At 43.4% G+C, this 15,600-nt stretch overlaps 1 protein-coding gene and 1 non-coding gene across 2 annotated transcripts in view; both read left to right on the top strand.

Annotated features, from left to right (window-relative positions):
* Positions 1–15,600, top strand: part of ARMC9 (armadillo repeat containing 9) — a 172,496-nt gene that overhangs the window by 114,554 nt on the left and 42,342 nt on the right. The window lies entirely within an intron of this gene.
* LOC133061117 (U6 spliceosomal RNA) lies at positions 13,918–14,020 on the top strand. The gene has a single exon (XR_009693947.1). It is a non-coding gene; the product is annotated as a U6 spliceosomal RNA (small nuclear RNA).

Below are 15,600 nucleotides of genomic sequence, written 5' to 3'. Positions count from 1 at the left end.
TCGAACCTGGGTCTCCTGCACTGCAGGCTTTCTTTACTGTCTGAGCCACCAGGGAAATCCTCTTGGATCTATAAGTTACAGTTTTTCACCAAATTTGGAAAGTGTTCAACCATTATCTATTCAGGTATTTTTTCTGCCCCTTTCTTTCTCTCCTTTCTTCCTAGAAATCCAATTACACATGTATGAGAATACTTGATTATTATCTGACAGATCTCTGCGGCTTTATTTTCTTCAGTGTTTTTTCTCTGTTCTTTAAGCCAGATACTTTGTGTTGCTCCATTTTCCAACTGACTGATTCTTCTGCTAGTTCATATCTACTGTTGTGCCCATCCACTGAATTTTTCATTGCAGTTTTTGTACTTCTCAGCTCCAGAACTCCCATCTGGCTCCTTTTTTACAGGGTCCACTTCCCTGTTTTTCACTCATTTTTAGTATATTTTTCTTCAACTCTTGAGCTCGTTTTCCTTTAATTCTGTAGACATTTTCATAATAGCTATTTTGAAGTCTTTGCCTGCTAAATCCAACATCTGGGCCCACTCAAAGTTAGTTCTTGGCTACTCAATATTTCCTGAGCACAGGTCACATTTTTTCTGTTTCTTGGGCCACGTCTGATAATGCCTTTGGTTGAAAACCAGGCATTGCAGATAATACGTTGCAATGATTCTGGATTATGTGTTGCTTTCTTGAGTGTTGTTGAGTAATCATTTACCTTGCCTGGTCTCTGTGTAACCTCTCCCCCTGTGGCATGCAGCCCGTGGTGTTTCCGCTTATTACCTGCCCTGCCATATGGGTCTCCCTGCATAGTTTCACTGTCTAGTGAGAGATTTGGTTAAGATTATGTTTACACACCTCAAGTGACCATCTTCTGTGACTTGAGTTACCAGTAGGTTGAAGAATGCATTTAAAAGTCTAGAAAATTTCCAAGTTCCCCCAAGCTTTTAACTTTCTCTGAGCTTCCTGGGTTTTCTGCACACATCTGTAGTTAACAAGTCCATCAGGGACGCTTAGAGGTTTTATCATCTCAGGCCTCCTGTGGCTCCCTTGCTTCTGGGAATCCCCCTTCAGCTTCTGACTGGTTTCTTACTTGCCTTCCACCAAGTCCACACCTTCAGTTAATAAAGCTGTGAGTTTTCACTGCCTGAAATCAACAGGAACTCTCCCAGCAAAGCACCATGCTTGCCCCAAGTACAATAGCACTTCCCCAGTGAGCAGTTGTGATCTGCCACTGGTCATTTTCCAGTGTCCTGAAATGATTGTTTTTAATAAATTTGTCACATTTTGTGCTTGATGTGTGTAGAGGGGAATTACCTGACCTACTTATTTTCCTTTACCAGAAGCTGTCCAGGTGTGGCAATAAGCGAAATAGATACCCTATCGGGAGAAAGCAGACCTTAAACAAATAAGGAAATAGAAATGTAATATTTCCTTACCTTTTCAAACAGTGGTAAGTGCCTCAAAGAGCAATAAAAGTAAGAAGGACTTGAGAGAGAAGCCCCAAGGTAGACACTGGGAACAGCAAATGTCAAGGTAGAAACCTCCTGGGGACCCACAAGACATAAGGAGAAAATAGGATACAGAGTCAGAGGGTGGGGTCAGATCACCTGGAGCCTTGAGAAGGACATTAGCTGTTTTTAAAAAAAATTTATTTTTAACTGGAGGATAATTGCTTTACGTTGTGTTGGTTTCTGCCTACAACAACGTGAATCAGCCTTAAGTATATATATGTATTCCCCTCCCCCTTAAGCCTCCTTCCCACTCTCTCCATCCCACCCCTCTAGGTCATCACAGAGCATCGAGCTGAGCCCCCTGTGCTATATAGCAGCTTCCCATCATTAGCTATCTGTTTTACATATGGTAATGTATATAAGGACATTAGCTCTTTTTCTGAGAGAAGAGGGAAGTTGTTGGAAGATATTAAGTGAAAAGTGACATTAGCACTCATCTTGTGTTAAAGGGTCACTCAGAGTGCCCATTGACTGCATTACAATGAGAACTACAGTTGCCAACTGAATACAATAAGTCATTAACAGGGCTTGGCATCTGTGTCCTTGAACTGAGCTTTGAGGCACTGGGACCAGGTAGCCTGTGGACCTTGTGAATTTCTTGGCTGAAGAGGCATCTGGGCTTAACCGAACATCATTCATCTTAGAATCAAGGACCCTCATTGAGGTCCGGACTCTGCCATGTACAAGACTTAGTTTCTGTAAATGAGCCAACTGTCTAGTGTCTAACACGTGTGATGCATGGTCAATAAGTGGCTCTAAATCAAGTGTATTAAGTATTAGTCACTCAGTCATGTCCGACTCTTTGTGGACCCCATGGACTGTAGCCAGCCAGGCTCCTCTGTCCATGGAATTCTCCAGGCAAGAATACTGGAGTGGGTTGCCATTCTTTTCTCCAGGGATCTTCCTGGTCCAGAGATCAAACCTGGGTCTCCTGCATTACAGGCAGATTCTTTACTGTCTGAGCCACCAGCAAAGCCCAAAAATCAATTGTGGACATTCACAAAAACTGAGATTCTTAAATTGCCCACTTGTCCAGGCACCCATACTCTTTCCAGTGGTTCCGGAATGTGTGGTTTTTCCTTCTCCCTCATACTTTGTCATCATCCTCCAGACGCTATGGCTCATGGTTCTAAAAGTCACTTTCATCTTCCCCTTCATTTCCTTTTTCTGCTCCACATCCTGGCTTAAGCCTCGGTCTCCCTCCCTTCCCAGCCTGTCCTGCATGTGGCCACCAGACCATCTTCCCAGAGAAGGGCCTGGATCACGTAGGGCTGTGATCCCTTCATTCTTAAATTTCGGAGCATTTTCAACTTTCCAGAAAGTCCAGAAACTAACCTGACCTCTGTGGCTCCATCTCTTCCCTGCTCTCCTCTCCCACCTTCCCCAGAGTTAACCACCATCTGGAACCTGGTGTGTAACATTCCACAGGCATTCTGTGCTTCTATAATATCTTTATGTCTCCCTTAACTGTATACACTATTGTTTCGTGGTTTTCAATTTTACATAAATGGCATAATGCTCTATGAATCATTTACCAACTTGCTTTTTTTTCATTCAACATTACATGTTAGAGATTTGTTCATACCAAGATGTGCCACCCTAGTTCATCCTGTTAACCCCTGCACAAGAGTCTTGTCTTTATTACCAATAGATACTGCCAAGTTGCTCTCGAAGGTGGCCGAACCGATTTTTGCTTTCACTTGATTCCTTCTTAAAAACATTCCCATGCCCCCTATCACCTAAGAAAAAAGTTGCAATGGTGGTATTCAAAGGTCCACTCCATTGAGACCCCAGTCGAGGTTTATATTTTCTTTCTCATTACTAGCCTTGTTTCTTCATCTATAAAGATAATTACTACTGAATTGTTGTGAGATCAGTGAATTAGTCTGTGGCACACAGTGGACACTCAAAAATGGACAGTTTCCATTTCTTCCTTTGTGTCTATATAATATCCACTTGCTCCTTCTGGAGCTATGCGAAATAAGCTGGGGGTGGGCAAGGGGACATGTTAAAGCCAAGGCTAGGACACTCTCTTGATCTACTGATACCTCACTGTTACAGCCGCTGGGGCCTTGAATCACGTTCTTGTCTCCTTTCATGGGTGCACTTGATCGTATGTGCTGCCCGTGTCCTCATTTCAAGTCCAAGGTAAGAGGAGCCAAGCACAGAAGCCTCTCTGTAGCCCCAACAGACCCTGCAAATGACAAATACTTGCTGAATGGGAAAACAGCAAGTGTTTGAATCTCAATACAGAGAAAGTGGTTCCGTAATCAGCCTGCCAGGGTTTGAACCCAGCCCCTCCTCTCACCAGCCATGCAGCCGAGGGCAAGTTGGTTCAGTACCCGAGGCCTCGGTGTTCTCACCTGTAAAGTACAGCTATAAATATCCCTTTCATCAGGTGGGTGGCTGTGAGGATCGAATGAAATGATCCCTGTGAACTGCTGGCACAGACTCAGAGCTTGTTAGCCAGTTTTGACATTTCATTATCATCTGCTAGAGTGGAAGTCCCTGGTGCGGTGCCTGGCCAGAGCTGGAGCTGGTCGGCGGGTGGCCAGGATGGAGCTGGGGGTGGACAGTGGGGAAGAAGGGGTTGGACCCTCAATGGGTGAAAGGAGGGGAGGAAGGCTGTTCCCAGAGCAAACTTCTCGTAACAGCCAGCCTGTGAAAAATTTTCTTAACTCTTCCTAAATTTCCCTGTTTTTCCTAAAATACCAAATTCAGATTCCTAATCAAAGCCCCCGCCCCCCACAAAAACATCCTCCTTACTGAGGGAGCTTGAGAAATAATGACATATCCTTGCTTTTCAAATCTCCTTCATCTAGTTCTTTGAGGACTTTGAAGTTCATCTAAACATTATCCCAGAACTTGACATGGTTTATAGAATAAGAGTTTTTCCCTGTGACTTTGCTTGTTGGTGTACCTTCATTGTATCAGATACGTTCCTGTATCTGGGGTGGTGGTTTCTGCTTATTGGCTAGCCCCTCCCTAGTCACTCAGGGTTGAGGAGGGACACACCCAGACTTGCCGTGTTTTGATTCCCCAAGTGCCAGGTCCACCCCCGCATCTCTTGAGCATACTCAGTGACTCCTATTTAGAAGGAACTCAGGACTTCCCTGGTGGTGCAGTGGATACGAAACCTCCTGCCAGTGCAGGGGACATGGGTTCGATCCCTGGTCTGGGAAGATTCTACGTGCCTCACAGGAGCAGCTAAGCCTGTGCGCCACAACTACTGAGCCTGTGCTCTAGAGCCCAGGGTCAGCAACTACTGAGCCTGGGTACCGCAGCCGCTGAAGCCTGAGTGGCTGGAGCCTGTGCTCCGCTATAAGAGAAGCAACCACATGAGAAGTCCATGCACCGCAACAAAGAGTACCCCCACTCTCTGCAGCTAGAGAAGGCCCTTGCAAAGCAACAAAGTCCCAGCACAGCCAAAAATTTAAATGATTAATTCTTTTAAATTAAAGAAGAAACTCAGATACCTGAGTCCTCTTGTCTGCCTTCAGCACGGTGTCTAGACACTGCTATGATGGTGGCTCCCTCCCTCTGTGCCACCAAATCTTTCTACTTTCTTTCACTTCCAGAGTTGTTGAACCTCCCAGTCTCCTCTGATTCTCTGTATTACATATTTTTGTAAGCTTGGCCTCTCTCAGGGCTTCTCCAATGGCTCAGCGGTAAAGTATCCACCTGCAATGCAGGAGACCCAGAAAATGCGGGTTTGATCCCTAGGTTGGAAAGATTCTCCTGGAGAAGGAAATGGCAACCTACTCCAGTATTCTTGCCTGGAGAATCCCATGGACAGTGGAGCCTGGTGGGCTGCAGTCCGTGAGATTCCAAAGAATCGGACTCAACTGTGCAACTAACACTTTCGTTTTCTTTTTCACTTTCTCTCAGAGCAACACTACTGTCATTTCCATGTGTCTTGTCATTTTCACGTAGACTTCAGGGAAGTTTAAGCAAGCACATTGGGCAGCTAAAGCCTTGGATTAGAAGAATCAAGGAAGCAAAGGGTGTTATAGATTATCTGGTTCCTATAATGTAGTTAGTTAATGAACTGGGCTGGTTGTCAAACCAGCTGTCATTGCACCCCAGGAATGTCATTCTGTGGATGGGAAGTTGCTGTTTAGAACAGCTCAGCCTCAAAACAAGACTTCCAGGGCTCAGAACCTGCTTGCATCCACAGTCCTGGCACACACATAAAAGAAAGCTGCAAAATTGGGGGGGAAAAAAATCCATTCTGCTAGGGGAAATAGGTTGATTACACTGCCTACCTGGTCACCTTGGTCCACCCTTTCTCTCCCATGTGGAGTGTTTTTTCCTTATTTTTACAAAGAGCAAGATTTCCAATTCAGGGTTCTGAGAAGGTATCTCAAGTTTAAACTGCTGCTAGAAGTCCTATAATTATTTCAAGTGGAAAACACACTCGATACTTTCGCTTGTCATATGTAAAACCACTTGAATACATTCTGCGCTCTGCATTGTATCTGCAAGAATCTGAGTTTTCAAATGCATTTAGTGGTCAACCTTAGTTTTGCTTTCAGGCCAACTGCTTAGAATCTGGTTTGTCTGGAGTATTATGTATCTAAAGCCTTCAGTTAAGAATCTTGTAGTGTCATAAGATCACCGAGCCACTATGGGGAAGCTTCGTATTAGAGCATCTAAATTCATCTCAGCTCAAGTGCCTTTTTTATTGAGGCATTCTTAATTTCTTGACGTGATCAGTTATCCTTGGGCTCTCCCTTTAGTAATCTGATGCATTCTGCCCAAGTACATAAAGACCAGTAATTTTAGTAAAATTCCTCCCGACAATGGTATTTAAAACCCACCCTAATGAGGCATTTATTCTTCAAGAGCTCCTTATCCATCACCTGCTTACTTCACAGAGTAGATTGCAAAATATGCATCGTTTGGAATTCACAAGCAGCCGGGGAAAGCTGGCAGTGTGCTGTTTCTACACAAGTGAAACCCACTTAAATCAGGGGAAACTGGTGGAAAGTAGTCTCTCCTGTCCCAGAGAGAAGGCTGAAGCTGTTAGATCATCCCTGAGTGTCTCCTAGGTGTGCCTGTTTCAGAAAATTCTGACACATCCTCAGTGGTTTCCACCCACTTGGCCCCAGCGGCACAGGTGGACCCAGTTCCCTGCTATCAGCAGGCATCAGTTTTATGGGCTCTCTCTTTACGTTTCCCACCACATCTCGTGATTTCCTCTGCCTTCCCGAACCTCCCTCTGTATCTAGTTTCCCAAGTGTCGCTGGAAACAGACTAGTATTGAATTAAGCTCTTGAAGTATTGAAGTTAAAGGGCTTTCCTGGTGGCTCAGTGGTAAAGAATCTGCCTGCCAATGCAGGAGATGCGGGTTTGATCCCTGGATCAGGAAGATCCCCTGGAGAAGGAGATGGCAACCCCCTCCAGTATTCTTGCCTGGGAAATACCATGCACTGAGGAGCCTGGCAGGCTGCAGTCCATGGGGTCACAGAGAATATTCAGTGACGCAACAACCCTGTTTAATGGCACCTTCCAGCTCATTGAGTACAGCTCGTTTTCCTTCTGTTCTTTATGTTTCAGGAGTCTTGATGATTCCTCCATTTCCTTTTTGCTGATATCAGTGTTTCTTAGAAAAACCATGACAGTGACTTGTTTTTGTCTACACAGTATATGGAAAACTTAAGAAATTTTCTTAATCAGTAAGTCCTGATTTTAAAGGGAGGATTTTAAATGATCTCATTTGCTGGAGGGAGAAGTTCAGGCACTGATAAGAATCAAGTCTAATCAGAGCCTCACTACTAGCTCTCTTAACCAGGAGCTGTCCATTTAATAATGACTTTCACATCCATTTTCTAACATTTCTGCATCTGACACTAATATGATATTCTTGAAAGCACCCAGTGTATTTGCCTGTGTGTTGGCAATAGAAAAACTGTGGCAGAAGAAGCAAAGTCTCCAGATGGAAGCAGACTGGCTGAGGTGCCCTGGTTCTTCCTTGGGCCCCACACTTGCATATGACACTGTGACTTAAGTTAACTTCTATTACCATATATATTAGGGAGCCAAAATATAGAAACTATCCTGTGTTTTCCAAAGTTTATCAATTATCAGTGAATTTAACTATGAAGTACTTTTAATTAAAAAAAAATCAATTTGTTTTAATTTTTTAAAAAATTGAATATCTCAGTGAATCTCTAACTGATTTGTTTTTTAATTAATTTATTTTTAAGAAGAATAATCACTTTACAGAATTTTGCTGTTTTCTGTCAGACATCAACAAGAAGTTAGTAAGTAAGGCTTTAACTTATGATTGAGAATATGTTTGTTAGTTTGTGTATTTGCAAGTGAATGTCTTACATATGTACTTGTTGTCCAGAGTAGAGAAATACTTTTGCTAGTGTTGATTAAGCTTAGCCATTGACCTTTTATTTTTCATTGAAATGGAATGTGGACATTTGTTTTGTTTCTTAAGGTCTCCTATTTCATCCTGGCAGGGAAGTGGTGTATCACCAATACCTCTGTGAAACTGTGATTCACATGCCCGTTGCCAGCTGGTGCCTCCACGGCTTCATTCCCTAGAAAAGAAATGAAATCCTACTCCACCGCCCAGCACCCTTAGCCATTCACTCTGACCACAGAGCCCAGTGCTATCCTCCACAAAGAGCAGTCATTTTCCTAAAATAGTCATATAGTGTACATACTATTTGATCACCAAGATGCTGGTGTTTTAAGTAAAGCTAAACTTGAAGCCCAGGCAGCAGTAAAACCTTACCTGGCTGTCCCAGACCTGACCTCAGGTAGGGCCTCACATAGCATTACCTTTAAGGAACCCCGAGTGAAATTTCTGGATGGCGGGTACACCACACTTGGCAGAGTTGCCAACTCAGGTGAACAGCAAAAGAAGGCAGTAGCCCTTGCGTGGAAAATGATCAGGACAAGGGGCTGAATGACCATGAACCTGGTGTTCCAGTTCAGTCAAGAATGGGTTCTCCATCCGTGATGAGACAGGATGGATGGAAAGAGAGAGGACGAGATGGGGCAGGGGTGGGTGGGGGGGTTTGGGGGGGTGGGACAAGTGGGGTGGGGGGATTGGGAGAGGAATGGGGGGTGGGGGTGTGTGTGGATCCAGCCCTTGGCCCTCCTTTCCCCTCTCTCTGCCCCATTGTGCTCAATCTCCACTGGGCACTGAGGTCCAGCCTGTGCCTCCCTGGAAACAGGCTTCTCTTCAGGGACCCCGGTCGTGGAGTCAGAAAGTTCTGGGCGGAAGGGGGCTTCCCCGAGCTTAGAGACCTACCCCTCCAGGCCAGGCTCTCCCTGTGGGCTTATCACTCCTCTCCAGCTCAGGTTCCACATCACACAGAGCAGGTATCATGAAAGGAACCCCCACAGAGTCCCTGTGAGAGCTGAGGTGAAGTGCTGTGGAAACGCACATGGCTTCCTCCGCGCTCACAGGTAAGCTGGAGCGGGTAGCGTTTCCTCAGCAGCCCCCGTGGCGAGCGAGACAGCGCGGAGGGCGAGGACACGCTCCGGGGTGGACTGGAACCTTCCTGAGTCTGCTGGTTCTGGTCTGCTCTGGGGGCCACCTAGGATAAGTCGAATCCCCTTTTCCTAAGACAGCCTCCCCCGCCCCGCCCCACCCCGGGGTGACAGGGTCTGGTGGTGGCAGGTGGCGCTGACTGACCGTGTGGTGAAGAGACCTGTGGAGACACGGGTGCGCCCTGGAACAGCCTCCCTGTCCCAACCCCGCAAAGGCAGTCCTCACAGGAACTGGGGGCTTTGGTATCCTTTGGAAACTGACTCAGATAAATCACATTCACCAAAATGGCTAGGAATCAGCTTGGAAATAAGGATGGGTATTTACTTAGGTTTGCAGAGCAGAGCTACCTCTTCCTGTTGGCAAGTTTTAGAGGAAGCAAATTCCACATTGTTGAGTGGGTGAAGACTCAGGAGAAGGACTGGCTGGATGATGTCAGGGACCCTTGTCACCCAGGCATGCCGGCCTGGGGCAGCCCTCTGCCCTGAGACTGGCTGGCCCTAGGCCTGCTGCCCCTCCAGGGCCCCTTCCTTCCTCTGGCCTCACTTCACAGCAGGCCAGCTACCCTCACATGGACACATTCTTTCCCTGGATTCTACCTTGGTCAGGTGACGGGACAGGACAGTCTGGTCTGTTTCGTATTATTTATTTATTTATAATTTATTTTAATTCATGTATTTATTCGACTGCCCCAGGTCTTAGTTGCTACACGAGGGATCTTTAGTTGCAACACGTGGGATCTAGTTCCCTGACCAGGAATCGAACCTGGACCCCCTGCATTGGGAGCATGGAGTCTTAACTACTGGACCACAGGGAAGTCCCTGGTCTGTCTTGTATGGATCTTTATAATTTAACCTACAGAGGACAGTGTAGTCTCTGAAGTGCTGGCTTGGAATGGGGGAGAGTACCACAGCTTCCCCAGTGCCAGCTGGCATTTGATTAGATGCAGTTCATATTTACTCAGTTCAGTTCAGTTCAGTCGCTCAATCATGTCCGACTCTTTGCGACCCCATGGACTGCAGCATGCCAGGCCTCCCTGTCCATCACCAGCTCCCAGAGTTTACTCACACTCATGTCCATTGAGTTGGTGATGCCATCCAACCATCTCATCCTCTGTCTTCCCCTTCTCCTCCCGCCTTCAATCTTTCCAAGCATCAGGGACTTTTCAAATGAGTCAGTTCTTTGCATCAGGTGGGCAAAGAATTGGAGTTTCAGCTTCAGCATCAGTCCTTCCAAGGACTGATTTCCTTTAGGATGAACTGGTTTGATCTTCTTGCAGTCCAAGGGACTCTCAAGAGTCTTCTCCAACACCATCATATATATATATATATATATTATCATATATACTATTATTTGGTTTTTAACTCCTCTCTTTTTGTATATTTGAAAACTTTTTTTTTAGATCATTGTAGATTCACATAATAATAGAGAAAAATCTTGTACACCTTTTACCCAGTTCCACCCACTGCTAACATCATACAAAACCACAGTATAACAACCACCAGGGTATTAGCACAGATGCATTCAAGAGCCAGAAGATTTCTATAACCACTGGATCCCTTTTACAGTCACACCCCATTTACTCCTTAAACCCTGGCAACCACTAATCTGTTCATTTCCAGAGTGTTGTCGAGAATGTTATGTAAATGGAGTCACATAGTATGTAACCACTAAGGTCTGGCTTTTTTCATACAACATATTTCACTGGAGGTTCATCCAGGTGCATGTGTGGTCAGTAGCTCATGGTTTGGCTGGACCATAGTTTGTTTAACATTCTCCTGTGGCAGAATGTCTGTTGTTCCCAGGTTTTGGTTTTTACAGATAAAGCTGCTGTGAATATTCATACACAGATTTTTGTGTGACAATAAGTGTCCATTTCTCTAGGATAAATGCCTAAGAGCATACTTGTGGGTCATATGTAGTTGCATGTTTAGCTTTATAAGAAACTGCCAAACTGTGTTCCAGAGTGGCTGTACCAGTTTTGTGTTCCCACTAGAAATAGATCTACTTTCTCTGCATTTGATGTTGTTACTATTTTTTAACTTAGCCATTCTGATAGGTATGGAGTGACTTATGGTGGTTTTTAATTTACATTTTCCTAATGGTGAATGATGTTGAGCATTTTCTTGTGCCTATTTGTCATCTACACGTCCTCTTTAGCGAAATGTCTCTTCATATATTTGCCCATTTTCTAATTGGATTGTTTGGGGGACTTACTGTTGAGTTTTGAGAGTTCTTTATATATTTTATATATTTAGATACTAGTCCTTTTTCAGATATGTGGTTTCCAGATATTTTCTCCTGTCTATAGCTTTTCTTTTTGTCCTCTCAACAGGGTCTTTCAGAGAACAAAAGCTTTTAAAATTTCAATAAAACTCCCATTTATCAAATTTTCCCTTTGCACTTCAAGTATAAGAACTCTTTGTGTTGCCATAGATTCAAAAGATTTTCTCCGTTTTTTTTTTTTTTTTTTTCTGATGATTTGATAGTCTTACATGTAAGTCCATGGTCCATTTGGAGTTATTTTTTTATATTATAAGGTGTGAGAATTAGTGTAAGGTTCATTTTTTTCCCTATGCATATCCAGTTGCTCTAGCACTCCTTGTTGAAAAGACTGCCCTTCCTCTGTTGAGTTACTTTTGCATCTTTGTCAAAAATCAGTTGGGCATATTTATGTAGGTCTGTTTTGAAGTTCTCTGTTCTGTCCAGTTGATCTGTATGTCTGTCTCTCTGCCAATATCAAGATTATCAATCCTAATTCTAGTACATGCATAATGTCAACTGGAAAAAAATTCACAGCCTAAACGTTAAGAGTTATGTTTTATTTGGGACCTTACTGAGGACTATAGCCTGGGAGACAGCATCTCAGACAGCTCTGAAGAACTGTTCCAAAGAGATAAGAGAGGAGCCAGCTATAATAGAAGTTTTAACAGACATCTCAAGTTAATGATTTTAGTATTTTTCTGTGTCTGGGAATATGCAAGTGTCTGGACTCATTGAAATTACTCTTGTGATAGTCATCTTAACTCTATAGAACCAGCTGCACTGGCTGATAGCTCTATGAGCACTGATGGCTTCCCCGGTGACTCAGTAGTCAAGAATCCACCTGCAATGCAGGAGATGTGGCTGGAGCCATGGGCTCAATCCCTGGGTCAAGAAGATCCCCTGGAGAAGGAAATGGCAACCCACTCCAGTATTCTTGCCTGGGAAATCCCATGGACAAAAGAGCCTGGTGGGCTACAGTCCATGGGCTCACAGGAGTTGAATCCAACTTAGTAACTAGGTACACACACATCCTTCATTAACTGAAATGGCAGGCAGTGTTCTTTGTCAACAATAATGTCCTGAAATCTAGTAGACTGATTCCTCTCCCTTATTCTTCTTTTTCAAAATTATCTTAGCTATTTGACTTCCTTTGTCCTTCCATATAAATTTTAGAATAGTCTTGGGTCCATCTACAGAAAAATCCTGCTGGGATTTTTACAGAGACTACATGAAACTTATATATCAACTTGGGGAGAATTGACATTTTAACTATGTTGGGTTTCTTTTTTTAATATGTATTTATTTATTTGACTGTGTCAGTTCTTAGCTGCAGCAGATGAGATCTTTGTTGCATCATGCATAGCATGTCTCTAGCTGTGGTGTGCAGGTCCCAGAGCGCTTGGGCTCTGTAGTTGCAGGCATGGGCTTAGTTGCTCCTCCACGTGTGGGATCTTAGTTCCCAAACCAGGGATCAAACTTGCATCCCCTGCATTGCAAGACGGATTCTTATCACTGGACCACTAGGGAAAGTTCTATGTTGGGTTTCTAATTCATGAACAACATTTGTCTTTCCATTTATTTAAACCTTTTTTATTTCTTTCTTTAGTGTTTTGTAGTTCTCAGCATACAAGTCCTATACGTATTTGGTTAGATTTATACCCAAGTATTTCTAACCAGGTGGCTCAAGTGGTAAAGAATCTGCCTACCAATACACGAGGCACAGGGGTTGCAGATTCAATCCCTCAGCTAGGAAGATCCCCTGGAGAAGGAAATGGCAACCCACTCAAGTATCCTTGCCAGGAAAATCCCATGGACAGAGAAGCCTGGCAGACTACGGTCAATGGAGTCACAAAGAGTTGGACATGACTGAGCATACATCCACACACTTCTTTTTATGAAGAGACTATCATTGTCTAGTTTTGGTACCAGGGTAATGCTAGCTTCATAAAATGAATTAGGAAATATTTCTTCCTCTTCTGTTTGCTGGAGAACATTGTGTAGAATAAATGTTTAGTTCAGTTCATTCACTCAGTCCTGACTGACTCTTTGCACTGCCATGGACTGTAGCACGCCAGGCTTCCCTGTCCATCACCAGCTCCCGGAGCTTGCTCAAACTCATGTCCATCCAGTCAGTGATGCCATCCAACCATCTCATCCTCTGTCATCCCCTTCTCCTCCTGCCCTCAATCTTTCCCAGCATCAGGGTCTTTTCCAAGGAGTCAGTTCTTTGCATTAGGTGGCCAAAGTATTGGAGTTTCAGCTTCAGCATGAGTCCTTCCAATGAATATTCAGGACTGATTTCCTTTAGGATTGACTGGTTCGATCCCCTTGCAGTCCAGGGGACTCTCAAGAGTCTTCTCCAACACCGTACTTCAAAAGCATCAATTCTTCGGCACTCAGCTTTCTTCATAGTCCAACTCTCACATCCATACATGACTACTGGAAAAACCATAGCTTTGACTAGACAGACCTTTGTTGGCAAAGTAATGTCTCTGCTTTTAAATATGCTGTCTAGGTTGGTCATAGCTTTTATTCCAATGAGCAAGCATCTTTTAATTTCATGGCTACAGTTACCACTGGCAGTGATTTTGGAGCCCAAGAAAATAAAATCTGTCATGCTCGCTTTGGCAGCACATATACTTCCATATATCATTCCAAAATTGGAACAGTACAGAGAAGATTAGCATGGCCCCTGCGCAAGGGTGACATGCAAATTTATGAAGCGTTCCATATTTTTAGAAATTATAAAACTCCTAGAGGAAAACATAGGCAAAACACTCTCTGACATAAATCACAGCAGGATCCTCTATGACCCACCTCCCAGAGTAATGGAAATAAAAGCAAAAATAAACAAATGGGACCTAATTAAACTTAAAAGCTTTTGCACAATGAAGGAAACTATAAGCAGGATGAAAAGACAGCCTTCAGAATCGGAGAAAATAATAGCAAATGAAACAGCTGACAAAGAGTTAATCTCAAAAATATACAAGCAACTCCTGCAGCTCAATTCCAGAAAAATAAACGACCCAATCAAAAAATGGGCCCAAGAACTAAAGAAACATTTCTCCAAAGAAGACATACAGATGGCTAACGAACACATGAAAAGATGCTCAACATCACTCATTATCAGAGAAATGCAAATCAAAATCACAATGAGGTACCATCTCAGACCAGTCAGAATAGCTGCTATCAAAATGTCTACAAACAATAAATGCTGGAAAGGGTGTGGAGAAAAGGGAACCCTCTTACACTGTTGGTGGGAATGCAAACTAGTACAGCCGCTATGGAAAACAGTGTGGAGATTCCTTAAAAAACTGGAAATAGAACTGCCATATGACCCAGCAATCCCACTGCTGGGCATACACGCTGAGGAAACCAGAATTGAAAGAGACACGTGTACCCCAATGTTCATCGCAGCACTATTTTTAATAGCCAGGACATGGAAGCAACCTAGATGTCTGTCGGCAGACGAATGGATAAGAAAGCTGTAGTACATATACACAATGGAATATTACTCAGCCATTAAAAAGAATGCATTTGAATCAGTTCTAATGAGGTGAATGAAACTGAAACCTATTATACAGAGTGAAGTAAGTCAGAAAGAAAAACACCAATACAGTATACTAATGCATATATACGGGATTTAGAAAGATGGTAATGATGACCATATGTGCGAGACAGCAAGAGACACAGATGTAAAGAACAGTCTTTTGGACTCTGTGGGAGAAGGCGAGGGTAGGATGATTTGAGAGAATAGCTTTGAATCATGTATATTATCATATGTGAAATAGATCGCCAGCCCAGGTTCGATGCTCAGAGTGCTCAGGGCTAGTGCACTGGGATGACCCTGAGGGATGGGGAGGGAGGTGGGAGGGGGATTCAGGATGGGGAACACATGTACACCCATGGCTGATTCATGTCAATGTATGGCAAAAACCACTACAATATTGTAAAGTAATTAGCCTCCAATTAAAATAAGTAAATTTTAAAAAATAAAAATAAATAAAAAAATAAAAATAAAATCTGTCACTGTTTCCTTTGTTTCTCCATCTATTTGCCATGAAGTGATGTTACTTTTCTTTTTCAAAAGTTTGATAGAATTCTCCAGTGAAACCATGTGGGCCTGGAGATTTCTTTGGGGGAGATTCTAAAATTATGAATTCAATTTTCTTTTTTTTTTTTTTATTATTATTTTTTTTTTCCCAGTGGGTTTTGTCATACATTGATATGAATCAGCCATGGATTTACATGTATTCCCAATCCCGATCCCCCCTCCCCAATTTTCTTAATAGTTATAGGATTACTCAGGTTATGAGA

This window comes from Dama dama, chromosome 8 (genome assembly GCF_033118175.1).
Source record: "Dama dama isolate Ldn47 chromosome 8, ASM3311817v1, whole genome shotgun sequence".
NCBI lineage: Eukaryota > Metazoa > Chordata > Mammalia > Artiodactyla > Cervidae > Dama > Dama dama.
This window is presented reverse-complemented; position numbering and strand designations above follow the sequence as displayed.